This window comes from Antechinus flavipes, chromosome 3 (assembly GCF_016432865.1).
Source record: "Antechinus flavipes isolate AdamAnt ecotype Samford, QLD, Australia chromosome 3, AdamAnt_v2, whole genome shotgun sequence".
Classification (NCBI taxonomy): Eukaryota; Metazoa; Chordata; class Mammalia; order Dasyuromorphia; family Dasyuridae; genus Antechinus; species Antechinus flavipes.
Window position 1 is genome coordinate 394,141,538 of NC_067400.1, and position 12,480 is coordinate 394,154,017.

Sequence of the window (12,480 nt, forward strand, 5' to 3'; positions counted from 1 at the left end):
ATCAGACATATCAGTAAGTAGTAAAGGAAAGAACTTAAAATTGTAGGATCTCAGATTTAGAGCTAAAAGAAAACTTAGAGATAATTCAGCCTATTTCCTTGATTTTACTGATGAGAAAACAAATTGAGACACAATGAGATACAGTGATTTATCTAAAGTTACACTTGTTCAGATAAGCTGTGCAACTAATTAGGAGTAAATACTTTGTCCCCACTGTTAAAAGAAAAAAAAAAAACTCCACTGAAAATATTCTCCATGTTCTGCCTTTATAGCTTCAAAGGTCTGTGGGAAGGAAAGAAATGTCAATAATAATTCCTCTGAAGGAGAAACATAAAAACTCACTACCCTAAATAGTGATACTTGAAATAATCAATTAAAGTATTTTCATATTCAATGACAAAAAGGGATATACATACATACATACATATATATATAATAGACAATAGGGCCAAACTAGGGCTTAGAAAAAAATCACTGCATTGGCCTTATGTTCACCCCCATTTAGAATGGACGAGTGTCAGCCCATCTATCTAGTTCTGCTTAGTTTTTAGGTGAGTGCTCTATAATACCTAGTGGTTCCAGTGCTGTCTCTGAAGCAAGCAGGTAATTTGTTGCCCACATCCTGTTCCCCTTTAAGTGGCCATGGTGTTTTACACTTGCCGTAACATCTTGACACTCTTTAGTTATAGATCTATACTGGGCCAAATCCAGGAATTTGGTCTGTCAGCAGGTTTCAGAAGAATGGATTGATAACAGTTGCATCCGAAAGTAAAGAACTGACTTTCATTCCCATAACAGTTGGTGGTGGGAGAAAAAAAAATAGGTTTTTCTTTGCAGCTATTTCTTTAATCTTCCTGTCAGGGAAATAAGTAGTTACTCTCTCTAAGAGAAGGCCTCCCTAACTCTCAGCAGATGCCCTCACATACTTTACTGAGCAAATATAGGCTGTCTAGTAAAAGGTTCCTTATCTTTCCCTCCCTGTACTTATCGTCATTCCCAGAGTCATAACTAGAGTGAGATGAGTAGGACTTTATTCCCAGAACATTGAATTTAGAGGGTGCCAAATTTAAGGGGCACTGAGAGTATGTTTAATACCTTCAGCAGTACACAAACAACAGAGTTTAGCAATTAGTTAGCAAGAATTCTTATTTTTTAATAAAAGTTAGACAAGCTAAATTGAGTTCCCTCCCCCAAATCCTACTTTTCCCTCCAAGTCTGTCTCATACCCCCCCCCCATTAGTATTGCCCCTCTGTTCTCTTCATCCAGCAGAGGATATATTTCATGTTGCTTGTCTTCAGAGAGAAAAATTCTTAGTTACAAGCTCTGACTGCAGTCATGTTGCTATCTCAATATTTCTTTTCTTCCTTTCATTTATTCCTCCCTCTCCTATCTTGGAAAAAGAACTCTCTTTCTGTTCTCTCAATCCTAGGTCCCTTTGTTCTCTCCAAGGACATTGTTCCTTCAATTATTCTCCCTCTCATTTGTATTTTTGCTTTTTTATTTTTCTACTTCTTCCTTTCTATTTAATAATATTGCTCACATTTCACCATTCCTAAAAATATCTTCCTTCAACTTTACTATCCTTTCAAATTATGGTTGTTTTTTTCCTTACCTTCACAGAAGAGCTGAACAATCTCCCACAAATTTCATGAAAGTACAATCTATATTCAGTTCTTTAATTTTACCATCTATTTACCCAGTAAAGCTTTAAACTGCACTAGGATTTTTGAAATATACTACATACATACAGGTATGTGTGTTTGTGTAAGCATTGAATGATAAAGACTCTAAGAATGTCAAGGAAAAATTAATGAAATTGTGGGAAGAAATAGACACTCCAAAACTTTAATATTTGGGATTTAACATACCTTTCTCTGATAAATCTAAAATTAGATAACTTAAAAAAATAAATCTAAAAATATCAATAAGAAAAAAGATTAGGATCTGAATGGGGCATGAGAAAAGTTATCAATGATAGATCTCTGGCAATTACTGAATGGAAATAGTAATAAAAACATTTTTCAACTTATTGGCACTTCTACAAAAATTGATCATGTACTAGGAGCATAAAAACCGCATAGACAAATGCACAAAAGCAAAAGTTTAAACGTATACTTTGTGGAAGTCTTTTGAAGAAAGAACTCAAACTTTAAAGGGAGACTAAATAAATCAACATTAAGGAATTAGGGGGCTAAAAATAAACTATGGAAATAATTTCATTAAAGAAAATGAAATTAGAACAATAATTGACCAAAATGGGAGAGATGTGACAGAAAAAGAAAACAAAAACAAAAATATTGTCATGTGCCCAACAGAAATGAGGGAGGATTCAAAATATCTAACAATAAATTCCACTTCAAGAAAGCATATACAATAATAGAAAACACTATATTCCTAACTATCCATCTTTTCTTTGCTTCCTTGTAGGTTTTTTGTTTTCTGCTGCACACTTTTTACTTTATTTTTTTTTCCCTTTCCTCCTCTCTACCTCTCTCAAGAAGGCTATAGATAAGCATGGATATGTATACATATATACATCCACTTGCATACACATATATGTATACATACATATACATACACCTACATAGCTAGACACATACCTATATATCCATATATACATATATGTAAAACAATATCAATATGGTTGACATATAATGTAGCTTTCTCTTTCTGTTGAATCTTTTTTAAGTTTGACTTTGAAATGAAAGATCACTACCTCTAATTTCTAATTATTTCTAATAACTCTACTCCTGATCATTGTTATTTGGTTTGTATATATGTCTTATTTCCTATGTCTGCTAACTTTTCTACTTTAATATTTTAATTCTACACCTTAACTTACCTTGCTATTACTCAACTCCTAGCCACCACCACCTAAACATACTCATGGAACCCTCCCTTATTTTCTCCCCCAACTCTTACCATCCCTCTTCATCCCATTCCCATTAATCTACACACCTCATCCTAATCCTCTAAACAACCTTCTGTACCTCACCTTATTCTGTATGTCACCTTTTCCCTCTTTATCTCTTTCCCATTAACCTACACACTTTATCCAACTCTTGTTAATGTACACACTCTTCTTTTTTTTCTGATTCTTTTTTTTATTATTATTATAGCTTTTTATATACAAAATATATGCATGGGTAATTTTTCAACATTGACCCTTGCAAAAACTGTTTCTACTTTTCCTCTCCTTCCCTCTACCCTCCCCTAGATGGCAGGTAGTCTAATACATGTTAAATATGTTAAAGTATATGTTAAATACTATATACATATATATGTACATACACACACACATATTTATACAGTTATCTTGTTGCACAAGAAAGATCAGATTTAGAAAGAAGGCAAAAATAACCTGAGAAGAAAAAAAAATGCAAGCAAACAATAACAGAAAGAATGGAAATGTTATGTTGTAGTTCCCTTTTTAACCCATTCCTGATGTGAATAGGTTTTCAGAAAAATCAACCCTTCTCCCCATCTAACTCTTCTATGTCTATTCTTGCTCTTGCAGTTCATTCATATAGTATAATTATTTTTGCCTTTTCTAAGACAGTTTGCTTTTTTAAGAGTCACATCATACTCAGCTCTACCTCAGTCTTTCTTTTGGAATATTCAATTACTATTGTCAATCTTCCCTTTCCACATATGAAACATAAAACAGTTTGTTCTTATTGAGTACCTTGAAATTAGTCTTTGATGTTGGCTCTTATAAGTTAAATTTTCTATTGAAAAAAATGTGACAGTTCATTGAATGTCCATTTTTTTATTCAATATTATACTAAATTTTGCTGGATAATAATATTTTCACCTGCAATTCTGCTTCTTTTTATTACTGATATATAGTATTCCAGAACCTGTGTTGTAGCTGCTGATAAATCTTGTGCAATTCTAATTGTAGCTACAGCATATTTGAATTTTTTTATATTGTTTGTAAAGTTTTCTCTTTGATCTGGGAATTTCAAAATTTAGCAGACACATTCCAATATGTTTTCCTTGTAGGATCTCTTTGAGGCGGTGATCAATTAATTTTTTCTATTTCTACTTTCCACTCTTTATCACACTTCAGGACATTATCCTTTAATTATTTCTGGTATTATTGTGTCAAGGTTCCTTTTTTTGGTCATACTTTTCAGGTAGTTCAGTTATTCTTGTTTTTTCTTCTTATATCTGTTCTCTAGATCTGTTATTTTTCTTTTATGATGTTTCAAATTCTCTTCTATTTTTTTCATTCTTTATTTTTTGTATTATTTCTTGGTCTCTTATAACTTCACTGGCTGACCCTTCCCCAATTCTAATTTTCAAAAAGTCATTTTCTTCTTTAAGACTTTGGACCACCTTTTCTAATTAGTTGGGTTTTTTTTTTTATTATCATCTTGTTTTTCTTGGATTGGTTTTCCTGTTCATTTTTCCTCAATTGATCTCTTTTGATTTTTTTTTTTTTTTTTTTTTTTTTTGCGCTAAGGCAATTGGGGTTAAGTGACTTGCCCAGGGTCACACAGCTAGGAAGTGTTAAATATATGAACGCAAATTTGAACTCAGGTCCTCCTGACTTCAGGGCTGATTGCTTTATCTACTGCGCCACCTAGCTGTTCCTCTCATTTGATTTTTAAAGTCTTTTGTGAGTTCTATAACCCTTTTTTGGGCGGGGAAACCATTTAATAGTACTCTTTGGTATAGGAGAGGCTTTTTTTTGTTTTTATATTTTTTACATCGGTATCCTCTCTGAAGATGAACTCCTAGTCGTCCTTACTGCCATAGTAACTTTTTATGTTTGGGTTCTTTCTCTCTTGCCTGTTCATTTTTTAAAGAAGAATTTATTAGTGTAATCACATCTAGTTCCTGAGGTAGAGAGAGCGGGTGGAAATGGTACCTCTGGCTTCTCAGTTTTCCCCTTTGGCCTAGAACCCCAAACCAAGAACTCCATTCTCCTGCAGGTGACTGCAGCCAGCAGAGTCCCTACTCTACTGCTTCTGTACTCACCAGGTGTGCTGCTTCCTTCTGGTCTAGGGTGGTATCTTAGCAGCACAATTGGGCCTGTTGTCTCTTATCAGCAGGAGTGTCCTCAATCTTCCTGGACTCAGATCCCTAAATTTCCATGTTCCAGGAGGTTAAAGTTCCTGTGGTTGGGGCCTTGGCTACTTTTGAACCTCAGAGCTTCCCACTTGCTGTTTCATTGGCACTAGACTGTAAATATTTTTACTTCACAGGAGCCAAAACTCTTTCTGGAGGTCCTTCTTTAGGGCTTCTCTAATAGCTTCAGGAGGACTGGTGTTCTGTCCCATGTTTTATTTGTTTTTTAACCAGTCTATCTTCATCCTGAGGTAAAATTTTATTCCTTTTGTGGGGGAAATCTGGAGAGCTTGAAATTTTCTGACCTACTCCACCATCTTCTCAAAATCTTCTTCCTCCGTTTGTTTTTTAAAAAGCACAAAACATCAAAAATAAGTAGATATTTTCTTATTTTGATACATATATCTAAAACCAAGAGCTAAAAGTATTTGTAATGGAGAAATGCCAAAATCCTTTGCAATAAGTACAGTAAGAATATCTATTATCACCAGAACTAGGTGATAGCATTCTAGGAATGTGGGCTACTACTTTGCATGCTTATTCTCACTACTAGTATTTAATTCTAGCTATAGCAATAAAACAAGAAAGACAAATCAAGGAAATAAGCAAAAGCAAAGAGGAAATTAAATTTTAGATGAAACAATTGTCTATTTAAAGAACCTTAGAGATTCAAAGAACCCTAGAGATTCAACCAAAAATTAAGTGAATCAATAACTGTAGTTATTATATAAAGTATCTGAATATAAAATAAATCCACACAAATCATCAGCCTTTCTGTATATGACCAATAAAATCCAGCAGGAAGAAAGAGAGAACATGTAGTTAAAACAGAATATTTGGGAGTCCACCTATGAAAACAAATAGGAATTATAATACTATAACTATAAAATATCCTTTATGGAAATATATACTCAAATAATTAAAAGAATACTAATTTCATACAATTATACTAATTGGGCCATGCCAGTGTAATAAAAATGACAATGCCACTTAAATAAGTTTACTTAGTGTCATACCATTCAAAATACCAAAGTTTACTTTATAGATGTGGAAGAATAATGATAAAATTCACCTAGGGAAATAATAGGGGAATGATGCTAGATGGCACAAAGTATAGAGAAATAAAGGGAGAAAATGGAAAAGGGTGGGAAGGGGTGGGAGTAGTCTTTGAGGCCTTAGTAGTACTAGATTTCAAACTAGGCTACAAAGCAGTAATCATCAAAATTATTTGATACTGCTAAAAAAAAAAACTGAAAATTAGTTCAAGAGAACAAATTAAGAAGCTCTAGAAGCAAATGAACATACAATCTACATGATTTATATTTCAAAAACTCAAATTTGTTATAACTCGACTGGTATATTGGGGGACATTTGAGTATAGCTTAATTTTTGAGCTTACTTCTGTTACTTCTACAAGACTTCTTCCATAAGAAAGAGAAAACTATTTCATGTCACAATAACTTTGAAGTTGCAAGTCCTCCATTGCCCACTTTCACAAGCAATCTTTGCCAATTTATTGTATATCTCTTTGTGTACTTGAAGCTGTGAGTGAAAAAGATCCAATCTGTGACATATCTATACTCACTTCCTTTCATCAAGATTTCCCCACAGCGCCAAAATGCAGCCTGCCCACCTTGCTCATGTAGGCCCAGGTACAGTATGAGCAGTAATCTGAGGTCACAGACCAGGTCACTATTTATTGTCCTATTTACATATTTTAACCATTTAACATGCATAAAAAAGTACTATGTAGCATTTTATTAGATTCTTATTTTTTGTATATGTTCTGATGTATCTTTTCATGTGACAAAATTTTAAGCATTGGGCACCTTACCCAATTTTCTCTATAAAATTTGTGGTTTCTGCAACATGATTTTGCCTGGCATAGTATTGTTAGGGAACACAATATCCCATTGGAGCAGAACTAATTTTGTTTTCATGATGTTCAATATTTCTAAAGACCCCAACTATTGAGGAGGACATACTATCTGATAAACTGCTGCACAATCTGGCAGAAATTAAATTTGTCTCTCACATCATGATCCCCAAATAGATAAATGACAAATATAAATGATCACATTCTAAACAAATTAAGGGAGTAATTACCTTTTACAACTATGGATAGGGGAAGGGTACTTGACCAAATGTATGGAGACAAACATAGCAGATAGATTGGGCAATTTTGATTCTATAAAATTGAAAAGCTTTTACACAAATAAAAATCAACAAATCTAAATTTAGAAGGGAAATGTATTAGTTAAATGAAAAAAACCCAAAACTTTACAACATATTTCTCTGACAATCAAATATCTAATATATATAGGTTATTGATTTCAAATATATCTCATTCCTCAATAGATAAATGGCCAAAGCATAGGCAGTTCTTTAAAAAAGAAAGGCAAATACCACCAATCATATGAAAAAAATATTTCATATATCACTAATAATTTAAATACAAATTAAAACAATTCTCAGATTATACTTCATATCTATCAAATGCAACAATGACAACAACAAAAGTAAAGTGATGATGGAGAAAATGTGGGAGGATAGGTGTATTAAAGCATAGTTGGTGAAAGCATATATTGCCCTCATTTAAAATACTATGACCAAAAAAATGTTGTTTGACCTTCAGTTTTGAAGAGAACCAATGACATCACAAGATAATGTCTTGACTTATGAATCAATTGGATTTAAGTGAGCCTTACTCTCTCTTCCAGAGTCTTTGAAGTCCACTAACAAAACAAAAGTCAAGATGACTGGCAAAGAGCTCCAGATACAGTGAATGACCTTGACATCTTCAATGTCTGACCAAGCTCTAAGTGCTCCATAGTACTGCTTCAACAGCCTTCAGACACAATAAATTGTTTTCAACTGCCCATTCTGCTGGAGGAAGTCTTCACATGCTTGGGGAGACATTGATGGGTTTGAGGTCTGTTGGTTACCCTCAACCTGGTAAATCAGATAAAGCTAATCTGAAGAGACAGTTTTACTTGGGTGTGACTGTTATATATGCTAGCTTCTTGGAGCCACAGGTTAGAGACTTGGATGATGAGTGGACACCAAAGGTGGATTAAACAACTCTGAAAAGGTTCAATAAGCCCTCACACCAAAAGTTCTAGTCCTCCCTGAACATCCCATACACCGTCTAAAAAGTAGTAAATAGCTAAACAAATATATTAGTGGAATGGAAATCTATTGATTACTGACCTCTTTGCTTTTCCTCAAATAATACATCCTCTGAGCATTTTCATTGACTGTGTCCCTGATGTTTAGAATGTTCTCTTTCCTCATCTCTACCCTCATGGCCTCCCTGGGCTTCTTTCAAATTCAAGATAAAAATACCTCCTTCAAGAGAAAGTCTTTCCTCATCCCTTTTAATTGTAGTGCTTTCCTTATGCTGATTATTTCTAATTTATCTAAAGTTTGTACATAGTTGTTTTCATCTTGCTTCCCCAATTAGACTGAGCTCCTTGAGAGGAAGCATTGTCTTCTCCTTTTCTTCGTATCCCCAGTGCTTACCATCATTCTTGGCACATATTTAGTTCCATTTACACAAGTGTGGACCATGAATATCAGATATAGTCTGATGATTTATTTCCTCTACAATAAAAAATACCTAAGACACACAGGATTTCTAGGCATGAATAAATACAGAAACATAAAACAATAATCTATTAAACTCATTATGCTCTCCTAGAGGGAAATGAAACTTCAAGGGATTATTGAGCAGATTTATAGGATGTTTTAGATCCTGTGCTGTGCTGGTGATCTGTACTGTCAGAGCATCTCATAAGGTCCTGGCTAGCCAGGGCGTGGCTTGAGCTTTCTTTAGTATTTATAGAGGCAGCATCCTTCTAGGAATAGGGCTCTCTCTCTTTTGAGAATGAATGCTGTTAACAGGCTGATTTCAGAGAGGCCTGGAGAGACTTATATGAACTGATGCTAAATGAAGTGAGTAGAACAAAGAAAATATTGTACAGGGCAACAACAAGATTATGTGATGATCAACTGTAATGAACTTGACTTTTTTTCAACAATGAGGTGATTCAGGGCAGTTCCAATAGACTGGAATGGAGAGAGTCATTTGCATCCAGAGAGAGGACCATGGGACTGAATGTGGATCATAATATAGTATTTTCATTATTTTTGTTGTTTGCTTGTTTTTTTCTTTCTCATTTTTCCTTTTTGGTCTGATTTTTCTTGTGCAGCATGATAAATATGGAAATATGTTTATAAGAATTGCATATATTTAACCTATATTGGGATTGCTTGTTGTTTGGGGAGGCGGTAGGGAGGGAGGGAAAAAAAATATGGAACATAAGATTTTCCAAGGATGAATATTGAAAATTATCTTTGTATGTAATAAAAAGTTACTATTTTTTTTTATTTTTAAAATTAATGCTATGGGAGCAATCTCTTTCCACAGGCACCAGATTCCAGAATTTTGAACCTCTCAATCAACAAAGAGATTACCAAAATTGGGAAAGTACATCACTGGTGTCTCTGTGCCTAGAGTAGATAGAAAGCAAAAAAAGAAAAAAAGTAGACAGAAATTCAGGCTCACTTAGTCAAATACATATTCCCAATGCCATATTATGCCTGTAGCTACCATTATCATTTGTGAATGAAGCTCCTCCTTTCCTTTGTCCAAAGGAGAGTAAGTGCCAAAAGAAGAAGCTGGGTGTTTTTAACTCTATTCTTTTTAAAGACCCCAGAGTGGGCAGCTCTTCCTGACAGCCCACAATCATCTTTGTTGATGATTGAATCAAACCTCAACTCCCCCCAATTATAGGGACCATTAAGGATCAACTCAATAAGATGCCTCTTTCAGCACACATCCCTCTAGAATGTATGTGCAGCTCCCTTAGAGGTGTGCTAGTCTCCTCAATTTCTTTTACCATTATATGAATATATGTCCAATATCTAATGGTCAAGAAGCACTGAATTGGAAGCAAGAGATACCTGGGTTCAAATATTAATTCCAACATTTGTTAGCTGTGTGAATCTGATTAAATCTGAGTCTCAGTTTGCTCACCTGGAAAATGTCAAAAAAATTTATACCACTTACCTCCCCAGATGGCAATCACTGTGCTATATAAACATGAGAAGCAGCATCGTTCAATGACTAATGAACCAATTTAGAGTCAGGAAGACATGAGTCCCACTTCTGATGCATGCCAGCTATGTGATCCTGGGCAAGTCACGAAACCTTTCTGTGCCACAGACATATATCTAAATGTTTTGAATTGTCATTAGGGAAGGCACCTCCTCACTGGGATTTTCCTATACCAATAAAATCACAGATCTTTTTGAAAAATAAAGTCTATATGATTAACATTATTCATTTTATTATGATGTTAGTATCTATAAGTTATTAAACTGTGTTTGGAAGAACAGATGGAATTAACACAATATTGGGAAACATTAAGAAAGTAAGCAACTAATGGTATTAATAAGTATTTTCCCTAAGTGAAGAATAACAAACCTATAATTCTTCCATTTTTTTTTCATGAAGCTTTAAGAAAATCTTCTTTCAGAAGACACACCCATCTTTTCCCTGGATATGTTTACCTATTTGTTTCCTGCAGTGTTGTGCTAAACTATTTGGCAAGCAGAGAATCAGAGAACCATGAAAATCCTCTACAAAATCCTAAATCAAAGACTAACCAAACAGAAAGTGCACTTCTGGATGCAGGTCATAAAAGTTGTCATTGTTCATTATAAAATGGTAAATGACTTTGTAAATGTTAGCACAAACTCATTTTCTTATTCAAAGGGGCTCAAGCTCACTGGAGCCTACAGCAAGAATCTAGTTCCATATATGGACATGATGTATTTTGGCCTCAGTATCCTTGTTGGTTATAAGGCTCAGCTTACCTATTAAGAAAGGATTTAGCATTTAGAAATTCACAATCAAACATAAAACTAGATTTGTTTGATTAGGTGCATAAAAAAATAAGAACACAAAACACAAAGTTAGAAAGTCAGAATTTTCAATATTAATGATATGAAACCTCAATTTATTTTGCTAACCACTGAATATTGTTAAATTAAACCTTCATTTAGCCCAGAATAAAAGGTAGCCATGATTAGATCTGAATTCTCTGTTCAGCTGTCACTTTGACTGCATTGTAAGTAAATAGTAATTCTCACTGTCAGCTGGACATGTTCAATCCACATGCAGCTGAAGTTTACCTTTCCCTGATTCATTAGGCTCATTTCTTTTGCCAGATTTTTACTTCACAAACCCAGAACTTTGGTTATCCTTTGCCAAAAAAACTCATATGGGCTTCAATCTGTCCATCATTTCCTCTGTGGGATAAATGTCTGCCTAATGCCCTCTGTTCACTCCAACGCTTTCCTTGTTCTGAAAGCTAAAAGGCCCTGAATCATTGTGGAAAATGTCTTTTGTGTGACCACTCCTTCATGAGCCTGTTATGAATAGCTTCTTACTTCCCTACTACCCATGTTGGATGTAAAAAGTGAATCCATATTGATTTGCACTAGAGAGCTCAAAAGCTTTGTGCTTAAGTAACTATTTAGCTTAAAAAGTATATTGTTGTCATACTTCCAAAATTTCCAATATTCAACATCCAATTTTTCCACCAATTTGTTGCCTTCATGTTCATATTGCATATCAGAAATTTCTTACTAGTCTTGGGAAAACAGAGAAATATGGTCAGTCTCCTGTTAGTTTTTTGGAAACAAAAAATACCTGAATAAAAGACATGTTACTGTCACTGCCAAATATGTCTCTCCTCTTTCCAGAGTTAGTATTACAGACAGAGAAGAAAAAGATGATGAAAGTACTTGGATAGACTTTTATATGTCCTCCAAGCCCTATACCTAATTATTCCCCTCTAGCACCAATGAGGCAATCATACATGGACACTCCAATAGGATTCCCTCCTAACACTGGGAAGCTCTATGCACCCAAAGATTGAATTAGCTTATTTGGGCTGTCATACACACTTTGAAGAGAACCAATGACATCATTGTCATTTTAGGAAGGTAGTTGTATTCCTGTAACCCCTGCCCCAAAGCCTGTTGGTATGAGATTTTCTCCTTACTGGCAGACATGAATGAAGGCCCTGCCTTATGTGGGGGAGCAGGATGGAGTTTATGAGAGGCTAAAGCTTGCATTCTCAGCCAGTTCATGCATGGGAATTCTTTAACTGGGAATCCTCCTTTGGGATACTCCAAGCTAGAGTTGTCTTCCTATCAACTTGAAGCTTAGAGAGAAAAAATGGAAGAGACTAATTCCATTTAATTTTGCTGAAAGATAAGACTCTGGGAAGACATTGAGAAGTGGGTAGTCTTCATCATGTCCCTATCACCAGCTTGCTATTCTAGGGATAGCATTTTATTTAGGGAATTTCCCCTTGGGTGGGATCTAGAAC